The 17,598-nt window shown below is 48.2% G+C and overlaps 1 long non-coding RNA gene across 1 annotated transcript in view; it reads left to right on the top strand.

Annotated features, from left to right (window-relative positions):
- Window positions 1-14,934, top strand: part of LOC139055967 (uncharacterized) — a 94,116-nt gene extending 79,182 nt beyond the window's left edge. Inside the window, exons 2-3 of the long non-coding RNA XR_011512052.1 lie at window positions 13,240-13,350; window positions 14,867-14,934. This is a non-coding gene — a long non-coding RNA (uncharacterized lncRNA). The remainder of the gene's footprint in view (window positions 1-13,239; window positions 13,351-14,866) is intronic.
- Window positions 14,935-17,598: the final 2,664 nt, after the last annotated feature.

The raw sequence follows: 17,598 nt of genomic DNA, 5'->3' as shown, positions 1-17,598 counted from the left end.
GCTCGGGCAGTTCGTTGCGGCGCTAGGAGGGTTAGCGAGTGCCTGCGGTTTCGGGGACCAGCTGGACTCGGTGCTCCGGGACGATTTCGTCTGCGGCATCAACAACCCCGCCATGCAGATGCGACTCCTGGAGCTCTCCGACCCCTCGCTGGACGACGCTGTTAAGGCAGCGCTGGCAATGGATGCTGCCGCCAAGGACGCTGGCGCGATTGCCCATGTGACTGGCTCACCGTCGGCGGAAGCGGGGGTCGACAAGTTGGTGACAAAGGGCCGTACTTGCGGTCGCTGTGGTGGTGGCCACTCCTCCTCACGGTGCCAGTTCTCTCAAGAACAATGCTTCATGTGCGGAAAAACTGGGCACCTGGCACGGGTGTGCAAAGGGGGAGGACGAACAGCAAATAGTAGCAGCAGCCTGGTTCAAGCCCAGGTACCACATAAGCCCGCGGCCAGGTTAGCCGTTGCAAGGGTATGCGGCGGGAGCGTGCGGCAGCAGGCTCACGTTATTCCGCGGCCAGGTTCCACGTCGTGGCCGCGGACCTGCCGATTTTCAACATGTGGCCCACAGGCCTTGTACCATCGTCTATGCCGCAGTAGATGCTGGCCGTCGACATCTGCGGGCAGCCCATTTCCATAGAGCTGGACACAGGGGCCAGCGTGTCTGTCATGGCCGGGAAATGGTTCAAGCCTGCCTTCCCCAGCGTGTCCGTTGAGGCTTCGAGCGTGATGCTGCGCAGCCACTCCGGGTAGCTCTCCCAGCTCCAGGGACAGGAAAAGGTCAGCGTTCGCTCTGGAGACAGAGAGGTGCCCTTCCCCTTTAATTAACCAAGGTGGTCGTCGCCGACGCTGCTGGGCCAAAACAGTATTCATGCACTGGGCGTTCGTCTGCCAGAGTATCAGGAAGCCAGCCTGAATGTGGTGAAAGACGTCCCCATCCTCCTGACCAGTTCAAGTCCTTATTCCAGCGAGGGTGATCACATTAGCCGGCACGACGGCTGGTATCTAGTTACCTGAGGGATCCCGGCCACGTTTTTTCAAGCCTCGCCTACAGCCATTCGCCCTGAAGGACGGGATCACCCGGGCGCTGCAAGGGTTACAGTGAGAGGACATCCTGGTGCCCTTCAAGATGTTTGAATGGGCCGCTCACATTGTACCAGTCCGCAAGCGAGACGACAGTGTCCGGATGAGTGGGAATTTCGAGGTTACCCCAAACCGCATCGCTACCGTCGTGAAGTACCCGTGTCACCGGATTAAGGATGTCTGGTCAGCATAGTCCGGTGGACAGAAGTTCGCCAAACTCGCTCTCAGAGATGCTTACCAGCAGCTGGTGCTCCGGGATGCCTCCCTCAAGCATCTCACAATATCGACAACTTTGGTACTCTTCCAGTACATGCGCTTACCATTTTGGCGTGGCCACAGCCCCAGCCATATTTCAGAGGTAGATGGGCAACCTCTTCAGGGGCATGAGACACGTGGTGGTGTACTTGGACGACATCCTGGTTACTGGCAGCGATGACGGGTACCACCTGCTGAACCTGTACAATGTCCTCGCACCACTTCAAGACACCAGCTTCGAGCTATAACTGGAAAACTGCATTTTCCTGGCCCCCAGTGTTGAGTACTTGGGACATGTAATTTCTCAGGCTGGCCTAGCCCCGGCTCCCCACAATGTTGATGCTGTGCTCAAGGCGCCTAAGCCTCAGAACAAGAAGGAGCTTCAGAGCTACCTCAGCCTCATCAACATCTACAGGAGTTTCCTGCGGAACCAGTCGGGGCATCTGGCGCACCGTCCTGGCGCACCGCGGCAAGGATGGCCAGGAACGCCCTGTGTCGTTTGCTCGGAAGAACACGTGTACTTGTTCCTCGTAAATTCGCCAGGCGGATCCATCTCCCTCGAATGCCTCGAGCCTTCCATACAGACGCATGGAGGCAGCAATGGGGGGCGGTGTTTCACCGCTCGCGGCGGTGTCGGACGATCGGTGGGTACTCGTCGCCATTGTCACGATCCACCTGGGTTCGTGAACGAGGGTGGGCTCGAGGCGCTTTCCGTTAGACAGACGCTCCGCAGCGTTAGGTGATGAACTGTGACTTACCACGGAGCAGCCATGCTCGTCGGGGTTTATTGTGTGCGGTGCCCAATGTTGCCTACTGAGCATGACAGGCCACCGAGTCTGGCGGGCCAACAAAGATTATGTCCGAAGGGGCGTCACATGCTTGTTACAGCGACAACAGAGCCAAAGCTTAAACTAGTGACCATGGTACTATTCAGTTTGACGAGAGCTAACCCGCTGTCCTTGTTTGACGAGGTCGAGGCAGCAGCAGAGCAGGACCTAAAAGAATAAGATAGTCGTAAAACCATTCTTCAAAATGACAATTAGTTCTAAATCGTCGATCATCTCGGTACCAAATTGTTAAGCAAAAGGCGTGAGCACGAATGAATTAGGCAGCAAAAGGATGAAATTAGCAAAGAAGAGGAAGAAAGGAAGCAGACTCTGAAGGAATTTCACGGAAATATGATTGACCGGAATAAAGGGTATTACCGGCTGGTAATTGCAGGATTGGTCGAAAAGACTGAAAGTTTGTAGCAGTCAATCAAACTAAGCCAACGGAAGGTTGAAAAAGCTGTAGGTAGAACGCAGAAAAACTGGGAGGAAATCGCTAGCAGATTTTTCTCGAGAGCCGAAGAGAAGTATAGTACTTGTGAAGTCAGCAGCACGTTATATAGGTAAGAAGGAAGTGTTAGCTGCTAAACAGGCCTTGGTGGCAACATAGGCCGTGAAAGGCTGTAATGAGAACGGCGAGGTGTTGTGCCAACAGAGCACTATAGAGACAGCTAGGCCAGCTGTGAATGAATTGGCACAGTCAGCGTGTTTATGCCTCGTAGGTATTTTTAACCAGGCTGTCTACAGGGTACAGAGTAGTGCTGAAGCGACAGATACCAGCACCCATGTCGAAATCAATAACGAGTCAGATCTGTGTGCCGAAGCGCATTGGAGGCTGTACGATGCAGTTGAGGGCAGTTCACAGGAGTGCAAGCTGCGTAGCTCGAAAGCAGAAAGCTGCATTCTGCAGTGGTCGGTGAAGCTGTCCGCCAGCCCAGGTAGCCGAAAGAGGGATGACTTAGGTAAGCGGCATTCGGACTGTATGGGTGACATGGCGATCTAGACTGACCACCTGTGTGCCGATGCACTTCGTGAGCTGGACAATGTAGTAGAGAGTTCGCAGGAGTGCGAGTTGCGTAGTTCGTGTAAACACTGCTCCATTGTTCCAGGGTTGGTTAGGCTGTCCGGCAGTCGAGGCAACGAAAAAGATGATTAAAATGAAAATTACTTACACTGTGCGGGTAAGGCAGTGACGCGGACCGACGAGGAATGTAACGGTGAGCATGAGGCACGAGCTGATGGTTCAAAAGCGAGCAGTAGGAGGAAGTGCCCAGGAAAGAAGCGTCGCAGTGGTAGGCATGCGATGAAAATTGTAGTGCAGCAAAAGAGGGAGACAAACGCAAAAAGGCAGGGCACTAAAAAGAAAAGGGACCGTCGTCGCTTGCGAAGAGTTCATTTAAAGTCCGTCTGAAGGGCCAGAGAAAAAGAGACAAAGAAACACGTTCAGCGCGAACGCACACAAAGGGCATGTTACAATTATGTTGTATTGTGTACGGTCGTTCTTTTCGCAGTGTGCTGCAGTGTACGGTATTAAATAGACACGACGTGTTTCCGCGAGGTTATTGTGAGAACGCGTCGCCAGGACGCAAGCTAGCAGGCTTCGGTACTGTCTCGACAGAGCTGATGTAATGACGCAAGATAGCAGGCGACGGTACTGTCTCGAAAGAGCTGATGTAATGTCAGGCCTTTTGTGGTTGCGGGAAGCCAGAATAATTTTCAGGATGGGACCCCCTCAAGTGCGCCTCAGAAGTATGAGTCCGTCGTAATGTAATCGGAACGTGACAGTAAAGAAAAACTTCCGCTGCAACAAACGCTTTGTATTGTTTCTTTTTGACTATTTGAGAATTCTCGCGAATTTAGAATAGAGGCTTTCATCTTTCATTAGCAAGTTCTGAGATTTGTTTAGGTTTTCGTTTGAGAACTCGAAAGTATCAAAGACGGTTTTTTTGCCTAAAGCTTTAGTTTTGCTACATGTTCGCTAATGAGTGGTTACACTTGCTTTTTCAATGCGTAAGCAATACTTGGCGAGCTCCCCAAGCGTGTCACGCGAAAGGTGTAACGCGCCTTATGTGCAGAGAAATGCCTAATTTGCTAAGACATTTAATCGTTATAATAGTATAAATATAGATCACTGGTGGCTTCATGAGTGATGCGGAACAATTTAAACGAAAAATTATCAGTGGCCTTCCACTCTGTGATGAAGGATGGCCAACGAAGCTGTTTATGTGGGCCCCTCAATGGCAACCTGCAGCTCCGCCGCGGGTCGGCGCGGCATTGCGGAATCTTCGGTATCAGGCCACGTATATGGAGTGTTCAAAGCATGCTTTACCGCCGCCGTAGATCGGCCCGGTATTGCACTATCTTTCGTATCGGCTAAAGTATGGGGAGTGTTTACCGCCTCCATTACTTCTATCGCCGGTCCGATCAGTCCGGTATTGTACAATCTTCGGGATCGGCCCACGTATGGGTAGTGCCTAATGACAACGTCACCTCCGCCGTGGGTCGGCCCGGCCCGACGATAATGTGAGAGAGAATAGTCTAGAGGAATTGAAATCCCACAAGTAACGCCGGAAGAAGTAAAGAACGCCTTGGGAGCTTTGCAAAGGGGAAAGGCAGCAGGGGAGGATCAGGTAATAGCAGATTTGTTGAAGGATGGTGAGAACATTGTCCTAGGAAGACTGGCCACCCTATATACACAATGCCTCATGACGTCGAGCGTACAGAAATCTTGGAAGAACGCTAATATAATCCTAATCCATAAGAAAGGGGACGCCGAAGACTTGAGAAACTATAGACCGATCAGCTTACTCTCCGTCGCCTACAAAGTATTTACTAAGGTAATCGCAAATAGAATCAGGAACACCTTAGACTTCTGTCAACCAAAAGACTAGGCATGATTCCGTAAAGGCTGCTCAACAAAAGACCATGTTCACACTATCAATCAGGTGACAGTGAAATGTGCGGAATATAACCAACCCTTATATATAGCTTTCATTGATTACGAGAAAGCGTTTGATTCAGTCGAAACCTCAGCGGTCATGGAGGCATTATGGAATGAGGGTGGAGATGAGCCATATGTAAAAATACTGGAAGATATCTATAGCGGCTCCACAGCCACCGTAGTCCTCCATAAAGAAAGCAACAAAATCCCAATAAAGAAAGGCGTTAGACAGGGAGATACGATCTCTCCAATGCTACTCACAGTGTGCTTACGTGAGGTGTTCAGAGACCTGGACTGGGAAGAATTGGGGATAAAAAGTTGATGGAGAATGCCTTAGCAACTTGCGATTCACTCGTGATATTGCCTTGCTTAGTAACTCAGCAGACCAATTGCAATGCATGCTCTCTGACCTGGAGAGGCAAAGCAGAAGGGTGGGTCTAAAGATTAATCTGCAGAAAACGAAAGTAATGTTTAACAGTCTCGGAAGAGAACAGCAGTGTAGGATAGGTAACGAGGCACTGGTAATAGCAAGGGGATACATTTACTTCGGACAGGTAGTGACCACGGATCCGGATCATGAGACTAAAATAACCAGAAGAATAAGAACGGTCTGGGGTGCGTATGGCAGGCATTTTGAAATCATGAACAGCAGATTGCCACTACACTATCCCTCATGAGAAAAGTGTATAACAGCTGTGTCTTACCAGTACTCACTTATGGGGTGGAAATCTGGAGGCTTACGAAAAGGGTTCTTCTGAAATTGAGGACGACGCAGCGACCTATGGAAAGAACAATTATGGGTGTAACGTTAAGGGATAAGAAAAGAGCAGATTGGGTGAGGGAACAAACGCTGGTATATGACATCTTAGTTGAAATCAAGAAAAAGAAATGGGCACCGGCAGGACATGTAATGAGGAGGGAAGATAACCGCTGGTCATTAAGGGTTACGGACTGATTCCAAGGGAAGGGAAGCGTAGCAGGGGACGGGAGAAAGTTAGGTGGGCGGATGACATTAAGGTGCTTGCAGGGACAACATGGCCACAATTAGTACATGGCCGGGGTAGTTGGAGAAGTATCGGAGAGGCCTTTGCCCTGCGGTGGGCGTAACCAGGCTGATGATGATGACGATGACCCGCAGAGGTATGTAGGGCTCCATGGAAAATGAGTGGGAAAGCTAATGAATAGGTGAGGTGGACCAACTGAAATTTGTGGGAGGGCAAACCTTAACTTTGGAGATAGGTTAACTTGAAATTTGAAAGTGAGCCAACAAAAATTTTAGGTTAAGCTAGCTTGAAAATTAGTGATTGGTAAATTTGAAATTTGGGCTAGGAGGAATTTGAATTGTTTGGATCGGCCAACTGAAATTTGGGTGTGGGCAATCCTAAATGTGGCAATGGCCCAACTTGAATTTCTGGGTGTGGTGGATGGAAAACTGAAATTTGTAGTTTGGCCAACTTACAATTTTTGGTGGGCCGACATAAATCTGGCAGTGGACCAACGTGAAATTTGATGGTGTGCCAACATAAAGTTTGCATTTAAGACAACCTAAATTTAGGGTTGGGTTGACTTGATGTTTGAGGGTGTAGGGTGGCCGAAATGAAATTTCGTAGTTTGGCCAAGTCGAAATTTGGCGTTAGCGAAACTGAGATGTGAGATTGGGCTAATTGAAAGGTCGGATGTCGACCAACGTAAGTTTGACTGTGTGCGAAATAGAGATGTGAGTTGGCGCAATGTCAAATCGAACGCGGTTGCGCGTCCTCCGAGTGATGAACTCCACGCGCTCAAGCGAGCGCGTTTAGGCGCTAGGCGCGTTTGAGCACGGCAACGTTAGAGGTCCCATGTCGAAGAAAATTAGGTGTTGGCTCTAGCGTCTCCGGCCGAGAAAGTCACCTCGAATCGCTTATCCCCATGCATGCGCACCGTTCACGGTGCGTAGAGGCGTTACTGGACTAATTGAATTTATCAAAGTGAAATACATCAGAAAATTCGTAAAGTACGACATATACGCAACCTACAATCATGATAGCGTTGTTTTGTAATTTAAATATGAGAGGGAGCACAATTCTGTTACGTGAAAACTCAATTACCAACCCCTTTTAACGCAATAGCGTTTTCTAGCTGCCGTTTCAGGTCTGCGTTACTAGGAGCAGTACGGCCCGCTCGGTCCATTTAGGGAGCCTACATGAAAGCTCTCTGTGCATGTAGGCTCCCTAGATTTCTTGGAATATCAAAAAAAAAAGAACCGCAAAGCTTGTCTTCGTTCAGAGCGTTCGCTGCCAGCATTTTCAGGAAGACATTACGGTTATATAAACGGCAGTTGCCGGGATGCGTGAGAAACAATCAGGTAACTTTGAATGCTGTCGCGTTCCACTCTTAAAGGCGAAGCTTAAGATTTCCTCAAAGTTTTCATTCGACCTTACCGAAGTGCATTTAGTACGCAGGCGAGGGATCGCAGATGAGGAACATCCGCATAACGTATCGCATCTTTGATTGGTTGTCTCCATCCCCCGAAACAGAGTCGCGCATATCCGGCTTTCCCTTTTCTAACAGGTAGAGGAAAAGCGCGCAAGCTGAACGTGTGACTGACGCCTGAGAAGGATATGGGTGATGCGAAACCACGTGACTGTTACCAACGTCCCATGTTTCGCCTATCCAAAGCTCCCAGCGCTGCCGGTAAAACTGGCGAACGCGCCGGTAGGACGAGCGTTCGTCGAGATGCCAGCATTCAGTGGCCCAGGTTGCTTCGGTTAAGGTGGACCGTGATGGAGTTCGGCGACTCCCTGTGGTTAAGACGTTGCGCGAAATAAGAAATGGCCTCAATCTTGACGACTGCTCCAACGAGAAGGTCCGGAGAGCCTCAGAGTGCTCGAAGATGGGGGAGAGCGATCGAAAGGAACAAGCCGAACGCCAGGACGCAGTCTTTTTGAACCACCCGGAGGCGACGCCTTCTTCCGCGAGATCAGTCCAGAACGCACCGAAACGGCCAGTCGAAGGTGCCAATAGCCTTGCGGGAGCGATGGCTACATGGTTTCGCGGCGATACACTCTCCCCTCACGGAACACCTCAGGCGCTGCTGAGGCTGCGGGTCTTCCCTTTTTCCCGCTCTGCTTTGTCGAGGCGCGCTTGTGCCCGGTGTTTCGGCTCAATTGGCACGATAGCTTTGAAGGGGCCGGGTGCGGCGAGAACATCTGACAATTGTCTACTAAAGTGTAAGCATTCTTTGTCACCGTAAGGGTCATGTGTAGATACGCACAAGCTAGGAAAAGAAAGTAAGCAAAAGCAGCCACAGCTAAACCAAACAGTGCTTAGGCATTAGTAGCCAATTCTCACAACTCCTGTAGGTTTTATTCTCTCGATCGTACATAATCATTGTCTTGTTCTATGCGCAAGCAGTTTGACTCTTAGGTCTCAGAGTAAGCGGCGGGCAAGCCGCTGGTTTATGCCTGCCTGCTCCCAGTAGCTTCCGATTACCTAACAAATGTCAATAAAGGGGCCCTGAGTCACACCTGAGGCTTTGTAGAAAAATGCAGACCAGGGATAGCATTCGATGTTGTCAACATCTCAGCCAAGTTTTGCGGTTGCGCGCGGCGCGTAGATCTCACAAGTGGAGCCTGAATTGACATATTTCTCCCTTCTCAGCCCTTGACAGCCCCTCTCCTCCCCCTCTTCGAACCTGTATGCGGCTTGCATATGCCGTCATTTGCAAGAATCCTCTATACGGCTATTATTGACTGATAGCTGACATCAATCATTAGGGTGTTTGGATCAGTCCGCTTATTCCATGTGTTGCTGTGTGGAGCTGTTAGAACTTCGCTGAGTTTTTCTTGGCGCCCGCAGCTTTGCCGAGCACGGGGAGAGGGAGCTGAGATGGAGTGAAAGCAGAGTTTAAAAATAGCAGCGCGCAAAATAACGGCATGGCGAGGGTGGGTGGAGCCTAGCGTGGGAGAAGAAGCTGCGCGGCGGGGACGCAGGGGGTTGGACTTCATTACTTTCCGATCAAAGCCCGCGCGCTCGCTTCGGCGGTGTTCTTTCTCGCAGTGAAAAAAAAGTGACGGAGCGTTTGCATAGCAATGGCGAAGACTACTGTTAGGATTCCCGACGCAGAAGCCACATGACTGGGTCGTCGTCGAGAAGCTGATCGTGAACGGAAGCGTCGACAGAGATCCGATCCTGAAGCGAGAGCTGGGGAAGTTGAAGCAAGATGTCGCAAGAAGGGACATTCCGAAGCTTGCGAAAACGGCGGATCGCATTCTGCGAGATACTAGGCAGGACATCGTGAAGAAATTCGTATCGCTCGTAAACGAAAGAGGCTGGAAAATCCTGGGTTGCGTGTGCCAGTAAAGTAGTGCCAAACCGGACGCTTTGTCTAACTTTTGCTGGGTTTTCCTGAGCTCCGCTGGTCTCTGGCGTTTGCGATAGCAGAGCCACGCATGATTATTTTTTTAACAGTCAGTCAGTTTATTTAATAAAGAGGCTAAAATATGCACAAATGCGCTTTTGAATTTTGATAAGCATTAGGTCCTTTCGGAAGAAGCCGACTATCGTCTGCTCATGCTCGGCCGCTCCCGGGTCCATAGGAATTACACTTATGGCGCCCTTCTTATCGGTGTCGGAGCCGTTGGGTCTGGCTAAACTCGATTAGATTTGAACGTTAACTTGCCTCCTATCATGCGAGAGCTGAAGATCAGGCCACATGTACGCTTGCCAGTGCTTGCTCGCTTCTGGCCGCTCCTGGCTAGATAACTTGGCAGACATCGCTTCGTGTTGAGCTATTCACAGTGCTTCTAAATGCGGAAGTTTGATGTGGCTACTATCCTTCGGTGGGGGCGGGGGGTGGGAGCCTGGTGTAGGCTAAAGCCGGTCTGCACCACGTAGCACGGCGAGACAGGAGAACATGTGTGTGCGCGCACTCCAGCATTGTCGTGCACAAAGCAAACGCTGCGCATACGCACTACAGTTGGATGTATATCTTGCCCGCAGCGTACGTAACGCGGCCGCCGCGGGTTGCTGTTGCTGCGAATAGCCTTCTCGCTGAAAGCAGTGCTGCTCGCTGTGGACAATAACGTTTGGACAAAACCCCTTAAACCACATTGGGTGTGTCATAGGCGCGAAAATCGGAAATAGTGGCATTAACGTGAACATGCGAAGTTAAATTTGAATTGCGCGCCAAGGTAATGTTCAGAAGGTGGAGCGTTGACAGAACGACCCGCTCCCACTGGCCCTCGCAGTACAATAGCTGAAGGCATTGCAGAAGCAGCGGGACCACCGCTAAGGAGGTCAAAGGATCTTTGATTGCCAATAACTCCGCTTTTGCTGAATGCATTGAAATAAATGTTGCTGCAAGGTATTTCATAAATAGTATAGTTTAACTTCCACTGCATTTCTCGACGTCGATAAAATGGTTTTCAGTATCCCTTTAAGAACCTCTTTCTACATCTCTCAGTAAGCAGATCCCTACTCCCTCTGTTTCACTTGGGGTTCCAATCATTTCATACCTTCCCTCTGTAGACAGATACCAGCAGAGCGAAAATATTGTGCATGACTTAATGCCCCCACTGGAAGTCAAACTTTCCTACAGCTGTAATGCCCCGCTAGCCTTGGTAGAGAGAGGACAACATTTTCAGCAACTACACGATTTATACGGTTGGGCTGTGCTCCGACGCACCACCCTGCATTTTACCTCCCAATCAGTACACTCTAAACACGAGTGAGAGTATCGCAGGAGTAAAGGGGCCGATTTACTTTTCAAAGTATCGTTTTAGTATCGCAAAATGTCGAGTGGGATGAAATGCATTCTTCACTCCGTCAGCAAGAAGAGAGTGAAATGTTATTTTAACTCTGCCTTCTGAGAGAGAGTGGAATGCCCGTTCAACTCCGGAGGCAGTAGACAATAAAGCCTGGCTTAAGCTCCTGCTTCAACTGTAGGAGGCTGGCACCGAACATGGCAATGTGTCACTGACGCACTCTGAGCAACGAGAACGTCGTTTTACTTCGAAGGGAAAAGGCAGCCGCCGTGCAAAGGGAAGCGGTGGCAGTGCTCTTGCTTTTCACTCGGAATTACCCCACCGCGTGCGTGCACAACATCGCGGAACAGCAGAGCACTGGCGAAAGGTGATCCGTCCAGCGGGCATAGAGTTACCTAGTAAACATATAGAGGGGACACTCCCATAGGCCGTTAACGCCCACCTAGCGGAATCAGCGAAACGCACGAGCTTCCAAGATGGTCGCAGCACGCGGCTAAATCTGAGAGGCCATCATTTCATTTTCGTTTCTTTTCTTTTTTTGTGCGTGTGACCAGCAACGTTTTATATATCGAGTGACTTCATGCAGGCGCTTGTGCCGCTGTTTATTTGTTGCTACGACGAACGCCCAAAGCTGTTGAACCTTTATGTTAGTTTTATTTAAATTGATATTCATTATGCTTCAAGCGTTAGCTTAGGGCAAGAATCAGGCCAAGTGTTACTGAGGAAGTAGAACTTTATGGTTTGTGTTATAGTGCTTCTAATTACTCACATCAAAAGGTGTATCGTAAATGTGCCATCTTCCTTCAATACCAATCAGCTTGCTGTACAGTCAAGAACACGAAAATAGCACACAACAGTTTATTGCAGGAAGATTGTGAGAAAAGTGGTTGACACATGAAAATGAGAAGATGCAGCGGAATGGAAGTAATAGAGAATAATCTCAAATTAGTGTTGTAATGGCAACAACTTTACACAAGAATAATAACACACACGTGCTGCAGCTATCCAGGGAAAGAAAAAAAAACTACAGAGCCACGTCAGCAATTACTTTACTCAAGATAGGATCGTTTTAGAATGAATAAATATCACGGTTTTTCTTGTACATCTATGAAATAGGCTGAATTATGGTAGTAAATTTTTGGGGATGGTTGTGCGCCAATATAAAGTGGCTACGAAAATAATTGGTGACGCACCAACATTCTCATTTCGAATTGTTCTTCAATGCGTTCCTCATTAAGCTGCTGCAAGATGCCGGCATCTCCATCAATTAAGCACTTCCGCTGTGTTTGCGGTTTTCACCTGCTGTCTTCGAAGCCTTACAATTGTCCTCTGATACTTGGCAATTAGCCCGTGAATATGCATGATGCCCTTTCGCTGTAAACTATATTTTGAGGAAGGAATAGTGGAAATTCCTGGAATACGTAGAATGACAGGCAAGAATGTAAACAATACTGGAGCCTTCAAAGCTGTTGAATGGACTTGCTACGTTCGTTCATGTAATGCATATTTTTCTGATCTAACATCAAGGAAGCACTGTTATAAATGCTAAGAAAGAACAACGTTTCTGTGGTAAGGAGTCCATACACAATTAAAACATGAAAACACCTATCTCCAGTCCAATACAAAACAGATAACAACGCTTGAGCGCACATAGCCTGCTACGGAGGTTGAGGGAGAGTGCGCATTGTTGCCATACTGCGAATATTGCAAGTGTACCGCTCTAGAAATAGCCACGTTTCTTTTGCAAAACCGGTGCACCATACTTTTTCAGAAGCCGCTGCTCGTAATATAAAGCCCTATGCACCGAACGGCATGGGTTCGTAGGCCGGATTTCTCAACGAACCATTTCCTTACTTCGTCACTGTTTCGGACGTGCCTCTCAGCTCGGAGGTTGCGCCGTGGCACTCATTACTGCGCATGATAAAAAGAGAGAACGCCAAATTAAATTCTACGCTGCAAATAGGCAACAGCTGTTTACGCCTTCAAGGCGCCGTGACTCGTTCTCGGAATCGTTCATGCGGGTGACAGTTACATAACAAAATACAAAAAATAATTATTTAACAACGTGCAAAACAATTTCATGTGGCGTTACCATGAAACGGCGACGAAGCAGTAGTGTCAGACGCTGGCAGAAGAACCCAACAACGGTCCTCGGGCACATTTACCAGAACAAGGACGCCGCGAGCCCGGCGACCGGGCCACAGTGCCTCACTGGGCTTCGCACGTGTTGGATCGTGCCGCCTGTCAAGCTGCTAGCCACGGCGGCACCCGTAGCCACATTTTTGTTGATGTGCGCTGCCACTTAGCAGAATCGGCGAATCTCCATAGCTCGGCGGCTTGGCCGCAAAACCGCTCGAGTGCCCACTCTTGTCGTTTACTATGTTACTCTATGCAGTGAGCAGGAACCAAGGCCATCCAAGGGAGATCGTGTACCAGCCATCTTGTGCCACCGCGAAAACAGGAGAGTCATTCGTCATTTCTTGGATATAATAGCAAATCCTCCACGGTAAGTGAATTCTAACTTGCGCGCACGCTCTGCGTACATGACGTGCTGCCGCCAGGCAGTCGTCGTTGAGCCGACGCAATTGACAACCCACTATGCACGCGCGCTGCTTCTGTCGATGTCAATCGAATAATGCAGTTGTCGCAATAACTGCGTGCGATTTTATCACTTGGCACTCTCCGTGAGAGCTATAAAATCGCAAATACGGCGTGAACCACGGTATGTGCAATAAGACCTGAGGCGAGGGGACGCATAAAAAGGCTGCTTAACGCGCCTTTTGTGTTTGAATTTATTCAAACACAAAACACACGTGTGTTTGCAGCACGTGTGTTTTCTGTCTACTGTGTACGGAATGCTGTGTAAATAAAAAGACACATAGCAGAAGGCGCCATTTTGCTGGCGGCAAGCTTTCGTTGTAATAAGCCACGCACTTGACGCTGTCTTTCGCCCATGGGTAATTTGCTACCACTGAAGTTATGTGCAGCGCCAGTGCTAGTTGGATACATTGCCGCAGGCATTCAGTTGCATGCTGCGTGAGGTAAGATGTGCGCGTAATCTTGAACACACTGAAAACGCATGTGGTATAAAGTATGTAAACAGGAATAAGGTGCCTCAGAAAGGCTGGCCAACGTTTCGATAGGCGGACCTATCTTCGTCAAAGGCGGCCTCGTCATCCTCGGCAGGTTAGTTTTCAAGGGTTAGTGCACTGACGTCACGTGCGGGTATTGTCGCTGGCGGCTGATTTTACAGGCAGAGACTTCAGAGGTAACGAGCATTGTCGTTCGACGTCTGTGAGCGTCATTCCCAAGACGAGGGGACAAGAGCGGAAGAGTGGGAATGCGGGGAGAAAAGAAAAGAAAGAAAAGCAGAGAAAAGAAAGAGAGAAATGACAAAAGAGAAACAAATTTAAGATAGACGGGGGCCTGGGAGCGCGTTCGGGAGGCGAGAGGCTAGGAAGCATTTAGGGGTGTCGTTGGCGGCATGTTCTTGTGGCATTAGAAGAGCCGGTCAGGCGGTCAGTGCGCGGGTAACAAAAAAGACAAAAAAAAACATGAGTAGAAAGAGTGACGGGAGCAGCAGCAACTCCCGTCACTCAGACTACAAAGCATGAGGAATTCATATTTTACGCTTAATAAAACTAATGTGTTGTTCCTTATGCATTGAAATCATGTGATTGGATGTCTCATGTCTCGTTTTGCAGGTTTTTGAGCATGGTGCGAATGTGAAAGGGTGCTTATGTGTTCGAACTCGGCGAATTATGAAGTTCGTGTGTTTGTAGGCCTTGTTAATTGTCGAAGCAGTAACTGCCACAGTAGTCAATTAAACGAAACCAGATAAAATAGACTAAATGTAATTTTGAAGGCAGAATCTTTCTTCCCGAGTTAGCGCCTATTTTTCACTGCGCGTAAAGATACCGTACTTTCCGACTTACCAAGGACACATCCTACTATTACCACCATTGTGCCGCTATGCCACAGCTGACGTGTTTCATGGTGCTTTTTTTTTTGTTCTGCTTCAGCTTTTGGGACCCCGCGTTATCTCCAAATGCCTGCCCCGTTATTCCGAATCGCCTGTTCGCATTCTTGGATGCGGGGACGCCACATGAAAAAGGAATTGAGAAGCAGGCGGCAAAGTGAAACGCTGCAGAAAGCTTCGCAGCAGAACCTGTGGTGCAATCTTATAAGGGTTTGGAAAGCGAACCAATCGCTTGTTCCTTCTGATTGTTCAAGATCGATTGTTCAAAATCACTTGAGAGCAAGTGAACGGTAATATTATCTGGAAATGTTATGAGATCACAGCTCTCCTAAAGCGCACGACCACATTCGGCTCCTATATTTTCTCGATACAGCTACAATGAATACCACAATGGGTTGGTTAACAAGCCGTATACAGAAACCATAGCGCACTGAACATGCTGCTTTGTTTGTAAGACATGTAGCCACACGGAAGCGCGTGGATTAATGTGGAAACGGAGGTGCAAATTTCTTCCTCACATGAATAAAGATTGGAATAAAGTTTTGGAATAAATTTTGTTTCTCTATCTGATTCGTCCATCTCTTTCTTCCCTGCCCATCTGTATACATGCCGTGATGTGCGAGGAAACTGGTCACGTCATGTATAGGGTACGTGTGTTTATAGCATGTTGCCTCAACTGTAGGTCGATCCCGGATAGTGCAGCCTAAAAAAATGTGTGCTGATTCCGAATGTAGTGTAGTCTTAAGTGCGACGCTGTCACTACACCGTCACATGATGGATGGCACGATAGAGAGATGAGGGCGTAGTTGCGCTTTTAACACCTGTAGGAGAGCAATATTGCGCTCTTGCCGGGGAAATTTCCGCTTATGCAAGCAGCGGCATGGAAAGGGACCGGCGTTCGCTCGCTCGCTACTAGACTCCGCATGGCCAATGCACGTCCGAAGAAATTTCTGATAAAGCGGACTTTCAAGAACGCAAGAATGAATGTGCAGAGGGCACCAACCGTTGCTATCAATGCACTCGAAAACGGTGCGAAGGTGATTGACCTTCCAGTTGACGTTGATCAAATGTCGTCGTTCACAGTAATTATGGTGTTAATGGACCAAATTCTCTCAGTCACAACTCACTCATGAAAACATTGCCTTTCATCGACTTCAACAAGAACTTTATTTGCGTTCAAACTTTATTTTTGTCTCGTTCACCTAGAACTTCGTTTGCCTTGCGGTTGCGTCCTTTCTCGCAAGTGGTCACTACCATGTTATCGTCTGGTTACTTCCTAATCTGTAGTATGTGCTTCACTAGGGTTGAGGATTGGGCGAGTTGCGCGACTAGTACAGCGCAACATAGAAAGGAAGATTCAAGCCGAGCCGGCGAGGTGAAAGAAAAGAGCGCTGGCTTCCAACTCATTTATTAGGAAGTTCCACGAAGTATGTAGCTACAAGAAAGTATCAAGCAATGTCGTCACAACACTTCACAAAACTTCACACCAATAGAAGACTACAGCATCAGAAATCAAAGAACGCGAAATTCTGTCATGCACGCTTAAACTGATAAAGAAATCTTACTTGCTTTCATCTTTCAGCTATAGCTGGTGTAATAAATCAGAAAAAGAAGGACAGTAACACAGAAACCCAACAAAGAAATAATGAACAAACCAGGCCATTAGTCATACCATATTTGCATAACGTCTTTCACAGATTAAAAAAGATTTGCCGCAATGGTAGCGTGGAAGTAGTGCTCTCCGCGCCGGGTACGCTGCGCATTTTCTGTACGGCCGTAAATCAGCTCCATCCGGGCACCACTGTCTGTTCGACCATGCACAAGAAGCCTTTAGGGTCTTGCGTTGTAGGAGTTGTTTATTCAATACACACTATAATGTGGGAAGAGATATATGAGCCAAAGTGGGCCCTGCCCTAACCAAAGGCCAAAAGAACATTATTAGAAATTGCACCGAGTTATACAGGGACACTTAAGAATTCACTGTCGTAACTGTGGTTGTAATCCGAATTTTCCTCGGTGTGAAGTGCTGAAAAAAAGAACCGACCACAACTTGCGCTTAAGATTATTGAAGCTGATCTCATAGCAAGGGGTCGCAGCACGTATGTTAGCGCATCATATTTGTGCCTATCTTCAGAGGAAGCAAGATTTCTAGATCAGTTTTAACTGTGCATGATAAAATTGCACGTTGTGTGACTCGTCATCTATCGGTGTGACGTTTTGTGAAGTGTTCTGACGACATTGCGTAATGCTTTCTTGTATATATCCTTCAACCTGCCAATAAACCAGTTGGAAGTCAGCGCTCTTTTCTTTCATCTGGTCGGCTCGGCTTGATTCTTCCCTTCTATATTGCACTGTAGCAGTTTTAGGCTGTAGTATGTGGCTGCCCATAGGACTAAAAAAGTAGTGGTGTTAGAAATCGCATTTCATTTAAGGTTAATCAAACAACGAAACACAGCCTATTATACTTCTGTCACACGGCACGTGTACTGTCATTCACAGCGAATGAGAATACGTCTTAATGCCATTTTTGTTGCTTCTTTACGTGCATAGCGAACGACATTCACAGCTAATGACATTCGCCCATTGAAGGAGTTTGCTGAATTCATGCAAGCACGACTTGTGTAATCTTGACGACAGAGGATTGGCAAAAAACGCCAAAATCGATAATTTAAAACGAAATGTAATTTGAGTAAAGGTTGTCATTATTGCTGTTATGAACTTTTTATTAACTTTATGACGTACAGCACGATGAAATTGTTTGTGCAGCTACAATCT

The sequence above is a fragment of the Dermacentor albipictus genome, chromosome 2 (genome assembly GCF_038994185.2).
Source record: "Dermacentor albipictus isolate Rhodes 1998 colony chromosome 2, USDA_Dalb.pri_finalv2, whole genome shotgun sequence".
Lineage (NCBI taxonomy): Eukaryota > Metazoa > Arthropoda > Arachnida > Ixodida > Ixodidae > Dermacentor > Dermacentor albipictus.
The sequence above is the reverse complement of the archived record's forward strand: the minus strand, read 5'-3'. Positions and strand labels throughout refer to the sequence as shown.